The sequence below is a fragment of the Chenopodium quinoa genome, unplaced genomic scaffold (assembly GCF_001683475.1).
Source record: "Chenopodium quinoa cultivar QQ74 unplaced genomic scaffold, ASM168347v1, whole genome shotgun sequence".
In the NCBI taxonomy this organism is placed as follows: Eukaryota; Viridiplantae; Streptophyta; class Magnoliopsida; order Caryophyllales; family Amaranthaceae; genus Chenopodium; species Chenopodium quinoa.
In genome coordinates, this window is record NW_018743514.1 from 339,716 (window position 1) to 354,606 (window position 14,891).

Genomic DNA, 14,891 nt, shown 5'->3' on the forward strand with positions numbered 1-14,891 from the left:
CCGGACAAATAAAACTATGAGTTTTACAAATCAAGGTTTACTCAAATCAAGAGTTGCCTTTTAATTCCACTCAAGGTTGTGTTTTTCCCAATAACGATGCCTTTGGTATTTATAGGGAAATGGACCCTTGATTTCCAATCTCCCACCAATGTGGGAGAGTTGGTAAATTCAACAATTTATTTAATTCCAAATTAAATAAATAATTAAATCAATCACAACGCGACAAGTGGCACAATTACATGCAAATGAGTGATGCCCAAGGTTAGGTGGGGATACATTTGCCTTGGCCCCCAAGGCCCTTGATTGGTCCCCACAATCATGCACAAACCAGCACAAGGAGGGCTATGCTGGCTGCCAGCTAGCGCTGCCAACTAGCACCAGCCAGCAGCCTTGCATCCCCAGCCAGGTAGTGCGTGCTGGTGCTTGGCGATGCTTGGCGCTGGTGCGTGCTAGTGCTAGGCGCTATTGCGTGCACGTTATGCTGGCGCTGGCCGTAGCACTCCCACGCATTGCCTCGCACACACACTCGCATACTACGCGCAGCCATGCCAACCAGCCCCTCACGCACGCAAGGCCTATCATGCGTGCTGCTAGCGAGCCACGCATGTTGGGCTTGGTGCTGGGCGATGGTGCACATGCACACGCACTGAGCGAGGCTAGTGTTGCTTGCTAGCTTGCTGTGCTTGGTGCTTCCATACAAAGGCACGCACACAATCACACAGCTATGTGAAGGCTCGGTGTTGCATTGCGAGGCTGTTGGGCGATGGTACACACGCACACGCACACATGCATGTGCCTAGCACTGCGATGGTGTTGTGCGTGGTGCTAGGGCTACGATGGCGCCTAGGCATCATGCTAGGGCTGCGATGGCGCCTAGGCATCATGCTAGGGCTGCGATGGCACTTAGGCACTCTTGCCTCGCCTAGCACACACATGGTGCGCCTGGGCTTGCGATGAGCTAGCCTAGCCTAGCTATGGTTCGCTCATACTTGTCGCTTGTGATTTTGCAACGCTCGGTCTTGATGCCCTAGGCTCGATATCCGACGTTTGTATTTGTAAAACTCCGTCGACTCATTAAATCCTTCGGATTATTCGTCGTCTCGGATCGGTTGTTCGATTGGGTTCGACCCGAAGGGTTCAGTTAAGATTAAGTTGTAATATTAATTATACCTTAATATTACTGATCGGAAGCAGCCTCCACCTAGGAATTTCGATCACTTGACCTTACGGAAGAATTAGCTCTGTAATAATTCTTAACCCTCTATCAGAATAATACACTTTTTGGAAGGACACCATTGCTTTCATGTTAAGTGAACACTGAATATTTAAATCGAAAATTATCCCTAATCGAGGTCATTTAACAGATGGACAATTAATGACCACCAGAGATTAGTGTGTAATATGATTTACAGCACCGTTTCTTGTGCTGCAAGGACATAGTAGTCATGAATCATTTGCATAGGTGCCAGTTTGGAACTACACAGGATCGACCTATGAGAGTACTTTAAGAGATTCAAAATTGTCATAAGTACATTTCTCATTATAACTATCAGAACCTCTTTCCTCGACCATGAATATTGTGAAGTTCTCTTGTTTGAGTACTAGTCGTTTTGATGTTGTCAAACGTCTGCCGTAACTGGGGATTATAACGGCAACACTCGGGCGACTAAGTCCTCTTAGTAAGGGAAGCTTACGGTATAAGACTGGGAACGTCCCCCTATTAACAGTAGGGAATGTGTCTTTTTTGTTTACAAGGCCGCTTGAAGAGCAAGATTGTGAAAATGCATGGTCGTGCTCAGATGGATTTTAGAAATCATCTGCTTATTGACAGTCGAACTCGGAGATCGAGAAACACTTCTGAACGTAATAAGGATGACGATGAATCTTACCTTATAGTTCACGAAGAGACATTAAGCGACATAGGAAATGGGCTATATGCTGTATGCACACTTGTGCGGAAGGACAAGTGGGAGATTGAAAGGAATGGTGTCCTTCCAACAAGTGTATTTTTCCGATAGAGGGTTCAGAATTATTGAAAAGCTAATTCTTCAGTAAGGTCAAGTGATTGGAATGTCTAGGTGGAGGCCGCTTCCGATCAGTAATATTAATGTACAATTAATATTACATCTTGATCTTGACTAAACCCTTCGGGTCGAACCCAATCAAACAACCGATCCGAGACGACGAATCAATCTGAAGGATTTGATGAGTCGTCGGAGTTTTACGAACAAAGACGTCGGATATCGAGTTTAGAGCGTCAAGATCGAGCGTCGCAAGTCGAGTCGAATTTAGAGTTCGAAGAGACGGGAAATCAATCGAGTTACAAATACGAACCTAGCTGTAGCCTCGCATTGGCCTAGCCATGTGAGTACTAGGCTAGGCGAGATCCATCGCAAGCCTAGCATGCTAGGCGTGCTAGGGCATTGCGTGCTAGCAGGCCATGCGCCCAAGAACCATCGCACCATCGCAGCATTGCATGTGCGTGTGGTTGTGCTAGGCGATGACGCTAGGCAAGGCCTAGCACTGCTCATCGCACCATGGCAGCATGTGCGTATGCGTGTGCGTTGCTGGCACAGCACCATGCACTATCGCAGCATGTGCATGTGCATGTGTGTTGCTAGCACAGCACCATGCACCATCGCTGCATGTGCGTGTGCGTATGCATCGCTAGCACAGCACCAAGCAGCAGCGTGCTTGTGCGTGTGCGTGTGCGTGTGCGTGTGCGTGGCAATGCAGTGCCCAGCATGCGTGGCTCGCTAGCAGCACGCATGCTGGCAGTGGGTGGGATGCTTGCTAGCTGGCTGCGCTCTGTGATAGCAGTGCTGGCTTGCTAGCACAGCCAAGGCTGGCTGGCAGCCAGCTGTCCCAGCCACATGGAGGATCCAGTTTGAGTGTGGGGACCAAGAGTTGTGGGCATTGCCTTGGGCACCAAGGCTATGGTCCCCCCCTCTTGGAATGGTCCTCACCTAATCACTCTTCCTCCATTTGCCACTTGTAAATCATTGATTGCATTGCTTATTAATTTGTTTTTGATTAAAATAAATTAGTAGGAAAATGCAATTGTCCCACATTGATCATGAATGGGATGACAAGTTGATTTTCTTTATAAATACCCAATGGTTGGGCATTTGGGAATTGACTTGAGTAGAACTCAATGAGGCATCTCCCATAAGGTGAGAAAACCTCTAAGTTCGTAAAACTCCAGTTTTTATTTTGTCGGGTCCCGACTAACCTTTGGGACTTGGACCGTTCGGGTCGGGTTCGTGGGTACGAGCCGTTGGAGGCGGTCACAATTGTGACGCTCGAGCTTTTGAAGTAAGAGCTCGATTTGCGAGCGAAGCACGCGTCGAGGGTAAGAATGTCTTTTCTCCTTCTCTCTTTATGTTGTTAATTATGTGATTAAATATTTAGTTGCTTTAATTAGTGAACGGGTCTTGGGTGGGTTTCCCTTCCGCGTAGCATTGGATTCTACGAAACCCAACACGATGAGAGTGGAGTGTTCAAGGGAAATTATATGTTACATTCAATGCATGAACGACATGTGCAATCTAATGCCGAACTCGAACCTGAACACCCACATGTTCATGATGATGAGATGCTTGGGGTAGGAGCTAATAAGTCTGAACTAGATGATGATAATGACTTTAAAGAGGTTTATGTTGATTAGGAGTATGACATTGAGGAAGATAATAAAGAAGAAAAGTTAAAGGGGGATCAACATGAATTTGATAAACAACCTCATTTATTTGAGAATTTGTCTGAAGCAGCTGAGAAACAATTATACCCTGGATGTACTACATATAGCAAGTTATCCGCCGTGCTAACCTTATTCAACTTGAAATCAAAGAATGGTTGGTCTGACATAAGTTTAACATCCTTGTTGGAAGCGATGCAAGATATGCTTCCGAAGGGTCATGAATTGTCTAAGTCGACTTATTATGCTAAGAAGTTGATGTACCCGTTTGGTTTAGAGTATGAGAAAATAGATGCTTGTTGAATGATTATGTATGTATCGAAATGAATTTGCACATTTAAATAAGTGTCCTTGATTCCATAAGTCTCGTTACAAGTTGCCCGACGGAATTCTATCCGGGGAGGGAATCAAAGGCCCTCCTACCAAAGTGCTTTGGTATATGCCTATAATGCCAAGGTTTCGCGATTGTTATCACTAAAGAATGATGCAAAAAATTTAAGGTGGCATGCTGATCGTAGGAAGAAAGATGGACTTCTAAGACACCCGACAAATTCTCCACAATGGGATCTTATTGACAATCAATTTCCAGAATTTGGCAAAGAAGACAGGAATCTTAGGCTTGCCCTTTGTACGGATGGAATGAATCCATTTGGTAGTCTGAGCACACAACACAACACATGACCAGAAAGCGGAAATATATGATGATGTCTTTGTTGATATCAGGTCCCAAGCAGCCCGAAAACGATATTGATGTCTACCTTGCTCCACTCATCGATGATTTGAAAAAAATGTGAGACGAAGGAATCTCGATTTTGATGCTCAATTGTAATGAATCTCTTACCTTGCGAGCTATGTTATTTTGTACAATCAATGACTTTCCAGCTTATGGTAATCTATCAGGGTATAAGATCAAGGGAAAGAAGGCATGTCCAGTATGTGAAGACAATACAGAATCTACCTATTTGCCAAATTCTAGGAAGTATGTGTATAGAGCTACTCGAAAGTTCCTTGATAGGATGCATCCTTATCGAAAGAAAAAAGCTGAATTTAATAGTAAGGTAGAAAAGGGGAGAGCTCGTAGGCCATTATTGGGAACATATGTTTATGATCGAGTTAGCGATATTAAAGCTGTGCTTGGAAAACCGAATAAAGCCACCGATCCTAAGGTCATTTGAAAGAAAGAGTCAGTGTTTTGGAAGCTTGAATATTGGCAACATTTAACTGTTAGATATTGTTTGGATGTCATGCACATAGAAAAGAATGTGTGTGATGCCATTCTCGGTGATTGTTTAATATTCCAAACAAGACAAAAGATGGGGTAAAGATTCGCAAAGATATGATGGAAATGAAGATTCAACCAGAGTTATGGCTTGTGATTAAGGAAAATGCAAGGTAAGGAAAGGGAACCTCATCATATTTGCCTCCTGCTTGCTATACATTGTCTCGAGAAGAGAAAAGGAAATTCATCCAACATTAAAAGACTCGTCTCCAAGACCGATTTGAAATTGGTTGGCATGAAATCCCATGATTGTCATGAAATGATGCTAGTGTTCTTGCCGATTGCAATTCGTGGGATATTGCCTAAGCATGTTAGAGATGCCATCATGCGACTTTGTTCATTTTTCAATATATGAAATAAGGTGCTTGATCCGAAAAAGTTAGATAGTTTGCAATCAGAAGTCATCGTAACATTGTGTCAATTTGAAATGTATTTCCCGCCTTCCTTCTTTAACATAATGTTTCATTTGGTCATTCATCTCGTTCGAGAGATTAAGCTTTGTGGTCTGGTTTTATAAGATGGGCTTACCCATTTGAAAGGCATATGGGATCCATGCAACCTAAGGTGAGGAATCCAGCTCGACCGGAAGCTTATATTGTTTAAGGGACGGTGGCAGAGGAGGTTGGTAACTTCAGTGCTGAGTTTATGTCTAGGGCTCAACCTGTTGGACTCCCAAAATCTCGACATGAAGGGAGGTTGAAGGTAAGGGTACAATTGGTGGTAAAGATATATTTGCCCCTCCAGACAAGTATATGCAAGCTTACCTCTTTATGTTACACCATGTTACGGAGGTTCATCCTTACCTTGACAAGCAAATGAGTCATTTGAGATCAAGAAATCCTTCCAAAGGTGAAAGGGCCCTGATTTTAGAACATAATCGCCTTTTTGTTGATTGGTTTAGTGATGAAGTGATGCATGAGTTGTCTGAAACAGGAAACAATGTCTCTAAAACGATCAAATGGTTAGCGTATGGTCCTCAAGAAACTATACGCTCTTATGAAGGGTATGACATCAATGGATATAGTTTCTACACTGAACGTCAAGATAAAAAATCAAGGACCGTACAAAATAGTGGTGTTACGGTTGTTGCTTCTTCTAGAGAATTTGCAAGTGCCAAGGACAAGTCCCCAATTGATGCGACCTTATCATAATATGGAGTAATTTAGGAAATTTAGGAGCTTGATTACACAGAATTCAAAGTTTCACTATTTCAATGCAAGTGGTCTGATAAAGGGTGACGTGGTATGAAAAAGGATGGATCATTAAATTACACTTCAGTTAATAAGAGTCATTTCCGTGACACTGCAGAGCCATTTATATTAGCATCACAAGCTAAACACGTGTTCTACGTAAGGGACATCGTTGATAAGGAATGGTATGTTGTTGTTCAAAGGAAGAGATACATTCTTGGGATAGGTGATGTCGATGATGAAGAAGAGTATGATAAGTTTGATGACACGCCACCATTCTCTATTCCAGATTGTAATGTGCTAGAAGGATTTGATGTTGACACCAATTATATGCGCGTAGATCACCAAAAGGCATTACTGTCGAAGAACCTTAATGATCAGTTCCTGTTGATCATCCAGTATTATTACTTCAGTTGATATTTTGTGTATTTTAGTGCCAGTGACAGTTCTGATTGTTTCTGTATTGAAGTTATTGTGTACTTCAGATACTATGTATTTCACATTAGTGTAGAAGACCTCTGCACTTGGATTATCTTACTTCTCTACCAGTTTTAGTGCTTTTTTATTTTATTTTATTCTTAACACTAATCCTGATGAGTTAGTTTCAAGCACATCATATGTTTTAGGGTATGAGCTTACTATCCTCTTTATATTGTTGAGATATGTAGGTCTGACAGTAACAAGTCCCTAAAATATCATTTCCTGTTTTCTAGTTTCTTACTTCCTTTTTTTTGGTTACCTATATGTTGACTTTTATAATACTCAGGTGTTGTGAGGTGTTTCTGATTATTTTTGTACACTTGTAAGTAAAGGATCATGGCTTGTAATGCTGAATTTGATGATGATATGGAAGTCGATGACGAAGAGTTAACTGATAAACTTGAGAGTGACCCTGGTATGATGTTGAATTATAGGTTGATAAGGGTGAACCAGAGGACATTTCTAATGATAAATTAGAGCAAATGTTTGATGATTATGAAAGGATGGTTGATACGGCTTCTCTCAATGATGACGTTATGACAAGTGCAACACCTTCTACTGTTGCAAATACTACTCATCAAGATGTGACAAATGCTAAGAAAGGGATGCGCACAGGAAGAGGTCGTGGCACTAGTAAAGGAAGATGTTCGACTAGAGGTATAAGAGTGAATGAATGAACCCATGCAGCTTGAATTTGTTCAGTTATTGTGTCCAACTAGAAAATGGAGGTTTAAGTATGGTCAACAGCTTGGCTTGTGTATATGCAAGGTAAACGTCAATTGGGAATGGTGTACTACTGTTAGTGAAGGCTTAAAGAAAACTTTGTGGCGAGAGACTCGGGTAATTCTAAATCAAAAGCTATCACCATTTATTAACAAGTTATCTGACATTTATTATTTTTACCTCTGAATCATGCAAATGGTGCTGCTATTGTATTGCAAATTTAGCATGATGAGTGCTAATGTGTATAAATTTATGTAAATTATTACATGATGTGTTTCAGTAATTGTATTATTTTTCTTAACAGGCCCAATTCCATATACCTGATGATCTAGAGAGAAAAAAAAGGTGTTTTTTAGTGTAGTAGCTAAGAGATTTGGAGATTTTAAAGCTAAACTAGTGTCTGGATGGATAATTTCATGCGAAAAAAGTCCAAACAAGAGGAAGGTCGTGAGCCATACCAACTGTACAGACACATAAAAGAAGAAGATTGGAAACTATTTTAAAAAAACAAAAACATCTGATGAAGCAAAGGTAATTTCATTCTTTATTTGGCAATTTAATTGATAATATATTGAAATTAACCAAAATAAATGTCATATGATTAGGCAAAGCGAGAAAAGGCCTAGAAGAGTGCGAGTATGAATAATCATCACCATGGTATGGGGCAAAGAAACTATGAGGAAAGCAGAAAAATTTGGATTGAGGAGGGTTTTTACCCGTCTCGTAAAACCACATCGTCAAAATCATGCAAGTTAAAAACCAAAGAAATTACCATTGAAATAAATCGAGGTGATGATTGGTAATTTGCAATGCATAGGAAGGACAAGGCGACTGGAAAAAGATACATCCCGAATTCCAAAACTAAGGAAGTTGTTGAAGCATATGTAAGTATAATTATTATCAAGCTATAAAAAAAAACCAATTAATTATTTGGCTTATAGTAATTGATAAATTAAATAGCTTAACTATAGAGAGAAGCAAGAGAAAGGCGAATTTACTCCACACCAAAACAAGGATGCATTATTCATTGCTTTTGGGCAGAAGCCAGATCATTCAGGTCGTGCAAGAGGTTTTGGAGGAGTTAATGTTGGCATCAAAAAGGCATTTGGCAAGGAAGCAAGAAGGACCAAGTGTAGCCAAACTAGAACTTCAAATGAAGAACGAGAAGCTCTGAAAAATGAACTTCGTCAAGAGTTGAAAGAGGAGTTTAATGCAACCATAAGGGACAAAATGTCTTCATTCTTGCTATACATGGGTTTTAAGTTGCTTAATGATGCTACCTATAAACTAAGGCAAGATACATGTACTAGTGTGCCTTCTACTTCGCCATCAAACCAGAACGACCTTCTGCCACTTGAGCTACAGGTAACTATTAATTACATGTTGATGTAATACTTTTGCAATGAACTTAATACTCAACATTCTTGATTTTAGGTAGAAATTGACTTACTATGTTTAAATAAATTGTAGGGTAAGACTTTATGTAATCTACTTATAAAGGATCCTTAAACGTTATAAATATATGACGTGGGGAATGCTACTACATATCCAACTGTTCAGAATGAGTTGGTTCATCTTATGGCCATCTTACCTGGTCATGTGAAGGTGGAAGTTCATACTATACATGAGGAGTTTTATGGCCTGCCACTTCCCGTTCCCATCCCGACGTTTAAGATCGAAGTGTTACAAAATGGGATTAATACATATGTACATTGGCCTTTAGCATTGATAAAATTCCAGACCGAGGTAAGATTTCATGTCTTACATACTTTTAATTTTTACAATAAAAATCCATTATTTGCATACTGCTATGTGATTGCTGAAAGCTAAATGTTATGGACTAATTATGTCTTTAGACCCTTAATATATATTAACTAATTGAAAGCTGAAATTATTTTACATATCAACATCTTCAAACCCTTATTAAATTAACTAAATTATTTTACATGACACATTTTAGGAATCACTCCAACCAAAGAAACTCAAGCCTTTGTCACCAGAGATCGCAAGCAATGACTTACACTCTAGAGAGGCCACCTAGAGAACCGTACTTGTTCCTCCAAATGTTGATGGATTCCCTTAGCCTAGATTGTGAGTGGCTGTCAACATTCTTGGAGTCCTTGCCAAATGAGGCACCCATTGCTATAACATTAGATCACAATGTATTCCATTTTGAAGAAGATGGGATTGCATGGGTAAGTAAGGGGGATTCCCTTCAGTTCTTAAGAGGAGTGGAGCTAAACATATCAATTATTCAAGTATTCATGAGGTAATAAGCAGAATTGTGGCATAGTGATTACATTTTTTGCGTTTATATGCACCAACTTATTATCATATTATTAAGTTGATTTTATATATCCAAGTTACTTCAACAAGATTTGAAAGCAAATGACAAAGTTTTTGTGGTTGGGTGGTTGTGTCTAGAGCAAACTTGTGAAACCAAAATTCGTAAGAGCTTACATGAAATTCATGAGTATGTCTTCAAAGCAGTAAGCAAATCAGTTGAAAATGGAGCAAAATTCATTATGGCACTAATTTTTCAAGAGTAAGTAGTAACAAAATTCCATATTATGTACCACTTAAGTATACATACATGTGATGAATTTAACATTCTTAACTTTTGGCGTATGGAACATTGGATGCTTTTGGTAATTTGTGTACCTACTTGCACTATTTATCAATTTGACTCAGCTCGCCCAACAATAAGGAGAAACGTAAAATGAAGACTATTGTGAGCTTGTAAGTCTATTTTATTGTTTCTTGTTTCTATATATACATTATATGTAAGACATTTACAACGAGTAATATACTTATAATTCTACCTTTGTAATGAAAATGAATAGTTTTTTTCACGAGGTATAAGCTAAATGGAAACCGTGTGAATAGAAAAGATTCTCTATGGAAACTCGTGAAGGTAAGTAAATAATATGTTTTAGATGATATCGTATGGAATCTATTTTGGTACCCTTAAAACAATTATATACCTTAATCTGTTTTTTTTCTTGAATTTTACTTAGTGTGCTCAACAAAGAGGTGGTACCGAGTGTGGCTTTTACATAATGAGATACATGTATGACATACTCTCCAAATACGGTGAAGCAAATGATATTGATGAGGTACGAGTATGGCCTTTCATTCTTATCATTAATAATGTCTTCAAAATGAATCTTTTATTCATACATAACTTTATTCACACCAATTAAAGGTATAAAATTACACTTGAACCAAAACATGGTCATTTTGCCGCTTGTAAACTTGTTTGACTCAAATATTGTCCAAATGATTCTTTGTCAAATAAGGTTCTTTTTAGTCCTAATATCTTGAAAATGACTCTTTCATTCATATATATCCTTATTTACACCAATTAAAGGTATTAAATTAAAGTTGGAACCAAAACTTGGTCTTTTCACCACTTTAAACCTATTAGAGTCAATTGTTGTCCATTTTGGCCCCTTTTGAACCTATTTAAGCATAACACTACCCAAATGGTTCACAATTTGTCATATAAGGTTCTTTTTAGTCCTAATGTATTAAAAATGACTCTTTCATCTATATACAACCTTATTCACACCAATTGACGGTGTAAAATAAAAGCTAGAAGCAACACATAGTCTTTTGACCACTTTTGAACCTATGTGAGTCAATTGTTGTCTAAATGCCATTATTTTTTATAAGTGAAGTATATAAGTGAAGATTATTATTATTATTATTTTTTAAATTACTTTGATGACTTACTATATATATTATATCATGTTCATAGGTTTGCACGTCTTTAAATGAAGATCCTTACACTGATGGTGATATTGAAGAAGTGCGGAACATATGGGCCTCATATTTCACTAATTATGCGTGTGATCATAGTTGTTTAATAATATTTTGTGTTTTGTTTTGGATTGATATATGTACGTACAAAATTGAATCGTACATTTTATCATATATATTGTGATAATCTAATTTGGGCTAATTAAAGTATTTTGTTCATAAAGTTCAGGAATACAGGTCCTTCATGAGTACATTACACGTAAAAACAGTGGAGGTGATGCCGAAATTTTGTTTCATTCATTATTTATTACCAAATAATAGTATTTACAAAAAAAAAAAAAAAAAATACTATCAATTAACAGCGGGTGTTACACATAAAGCGGAACAAATCATTCATTATTTTATTGGTGGAATATAGTTTCGCAAGTTAAAATAGATCATCGCTGTAAATAAATACATTGATTTGCAGCGGTTGACAACGCAGCAAATCAATCAATTGATTTGTTGCGCTGGCGTTTGCTCCCACCTCAAAAACGCAGCAAATTAATGATTTTTAACCGCTGCAAATAAATGTTTTTCTAGTAGTGTTTGTTATTCATAGAGGAAACCTAGCTTAACGATTAGGAGATAGCTCTTTGATTCTGATTGATAACTCTTATCATTAGTCTTCACAACCATTGATTAACTTGACCTTTCCAAGTTGTTGCAATTGTCATGATTACTTGTTGATCCGATCCCCATTCTCTAGTATTTCATTTGTTTGATTCTTTGTATTGGTAGTTGAATAGTGTTACCTCTTCAACCTTCCATTTCGACCTAGCTTAGGCGTTAATTGAAAGCACTTGAGCATAACCGTTCCACCGTTCCTAGTGATTCGACCCTTGACTTACCTCTATACTTGTATTTAGGTTTGTTAAGTGATTATAAATTTGTTTGGCTTTAGGGAGGATTAGTGAATGACCTAGTTTTCCCTACGTCAAAATGGCGTCATTGTCGGGGAACAGTGTCTATGTTTGAGTGTTTTTGATTTCTTGAGTCTAGGTTATAATATATACTTTTTTTTATTATTTTTGTTTGTTTTGATTAAAAAAAATGGCATGTTTCCCATTTCCTCAATTTGAAAATGAGCCTTTTTGTGAATATTTCAATAGACTTGAGGGATTTTTGGACTATAATTGTTATAGTCTTTTGGAATCTTGTGAGATTTGTTATTTTGGTTTGAATAAGCAAACTAGGGATGAAGTTGAATGCATGCATAATGGTGAATTTAGAGCATTGTCAATTGATGATGCTTGGGATTTTTATGTTTGGTTTGCTTGGGATGTTTATAGTAGAGGTAATCATTTTACTAATATTGATGCAATGTGTTGTTGATTCTTCGAATGTTAACATGAATTCCCATGATTTGTCACATGATCCCATTAGTGAACCTAGAATGAATGATTTCAACTCTATTTCCCCTATTGCTCATGATGACGAGGTACATGCCCAAGTTGATGTTAATGGTGGGTTTCAATATTCTTCATTATTTAGCATGCCTTCTTGTGATGTACTTTGTTCTCTCAATAACGAACCTCATGTGTTTGATTGTGACCCCTCTCCCCAATTTGATGAAAATGCTCATGTTTATAATGTTGATGATCCTACCATTGGTTGTGACTCTTCTTTTACTCTTGATCCTCAACCCTCTTCACCTTCTCATTCTCTAAACTCTTATGACGAGTCTCTAGTCCCATATAGCCAAATTGATGAATCTTTGAGGGAATTGGAGATGAATCCTAATCTTAGGCCATTTGAGAGAAAAATGATGGAAACTTTTAGGAGACAATTGGAGATGATTAGAGAGTGTGAGGAGCTTATTAAGGAAGAATTGAAAAGAAAAGAAAAGTTAGAAAGTCAATTGTCATCTTTGATGCTTGTTTGTGAAAATTTCAAACCTAATGTGTGTTGAGGATGATGATTATGATGATTTTGAGCAACCTAGGGTGTGTGAGGATCCCATTAGTGAGCATTTGAGTGATAGTGAAGGAGTTGAGAATGAAGAGAGTGTTAATTTTGAAAATCTCAACCACCTCTCCCATCTTAATGAGTCTCAAGTGCGTGATTGTGATTCTTCTATCCATGAGTATTTGGACTCATTTGAGGTTATGTCCAATGTGTTCTTTGAGTGTCAAATGAAAAATCATAGCCTTTTGAGTGAGTTCATTGAGGATGCTTCATGGGAGAGAGATGAGTTTGAAATGAATTTACATCCATTCATGCATGGTTTTAAGACTTTGGGCTTTAAGAATATTAAGGGAGTTATTGTTCATTATTGTGATGGAGAGGATGATGTAATTTCTCTTGGAAGTTGGATGTTTTAGGGAGATGGAGATCATGAGTGTCCTTCTTTTGAGGATTCAATGATTAATTTTTATGCTCTTATTAGAGATGAGAGGAATGGTGGAAAAGAAGAGATCATTTGTGAGACCATTGCTCCTATCCCTTCTTCTCATGTCCCTTTTTCAAGGAAATTTAACCATATCCCCTCCTATCCTATGTCCCTCCCTTCTTTTGTTAATGAGCCTATTGGGATCCTTTGGTCTTTGATGTTTTTCATGTTCTCCACTCATAAATTATTGAAGAAAAGGGTGATTTTGCCACCCAAAAACATTTTAAGGAGAGTTTGCCTTCTTCTTCTTCTTCTTCTTCTTCTTCTTCTTCTTCTTCTTCTTCTTATTTTGTTGAATTTTCTTTTGATTTTTCTTCTTTTTCTCAATATCTCTCACCTCCTTTGCATGCACTATCCTTGTTGCACACCCTCTTCCCGTCATGTGCTTACTTAATACCTTACGAGATGTGTAGTAGTGCATTTGACAAGCTCTTGCGTTTGTTGCAATATTATTTACTAGAGGGGTCGAGCTTGGACCTTAAGCAAGCCTTTCTCGGGAAGTAACCCGTGTTTTATTGCTTTCATTTTCTTTTCTTTTTAGTATAGATTTTCTCTCATGGAAATGTTTGTGTGTCTTTTTCTAGGTACATGACTTGATATACTCTTATGCATTGGTATTGGATCAAGAATCAAGGAAATTTGACTCCTCTTTCCTAGCATGTGGCATACAAGGCATAGACTTGGAGGAAATTGGCATTGAAAGGTTGAATTGGGTCATTTGTGGGAATTTGCACCCATCTATATTCAGTAATATCTTTTCTTGCTCCTCCTCTAGTGCTTGGTGGCTTGTGGACATATGTTGGTTTTTTGGATTAATTTCTTTCTTTTCTCCTCCCATGGATTATTTTGGTTTATGTTTAATCATGTTGTCTCATTCAAGCATGTTGTCTCATTCATATATGCCATGCACAATTGTATATGCATTTTCATGTTCTTTATTTTGAAAAATTCCAAAAAGATTTTTGTTTCTATCAAGGCAAATTTGCATTGTGTTTTATATTTGTTCTTGCTTTGGACATAATAATTTTGAACTTGTGCTCTTGAATGTTATTCTTCCTAAATGGTAGAGGTTTACGCACTTTGAGATATCTTGGGTCGAATTTAGGATATGATATGCTAAGGTAGTTGGTAAGAACTTTAGGACCATGCATGAAGCCTTAGTTCATTGTTTGTGGTAAGATGTTGTTGCTTCCTATAGTGAATTTAAAGCCAAAAGTGAGTTTTTGCTACACCATGTGAGGTTTACCTTTTCTTGCCTTCATCATATCTTGTTTGAGTGGCACATGGATCCTTGACTATCGTTTACTTTATCTAGAACTTGACTTTTATCTC

The 14,891-nt window shown here is 38.1% G+C and overlaps 1 long non-coding RNA gene across 1 annotated transcript in view; it reads right to left on the reverse strand.

Moving 5' to 3' along the window:
- Window positions 1-9,091: 9,091 nt before the first annotated feature.
- The window catches only part of LOC110739847, a 40,983-nt gene continuing 35,183 nt past the window's right edge, over window positions 9,092-14,891 (reverse strand). Inside the window, exon 2 of the long non-coding RNA XR_002514930.1 lies at window positions 9,092-9,508. This is a non-coding gene — a long non-coding RNA (uncharacterized LOC110739847). The remainder of the gene's footprint in view (window positions 9,509-14,891) is intronic.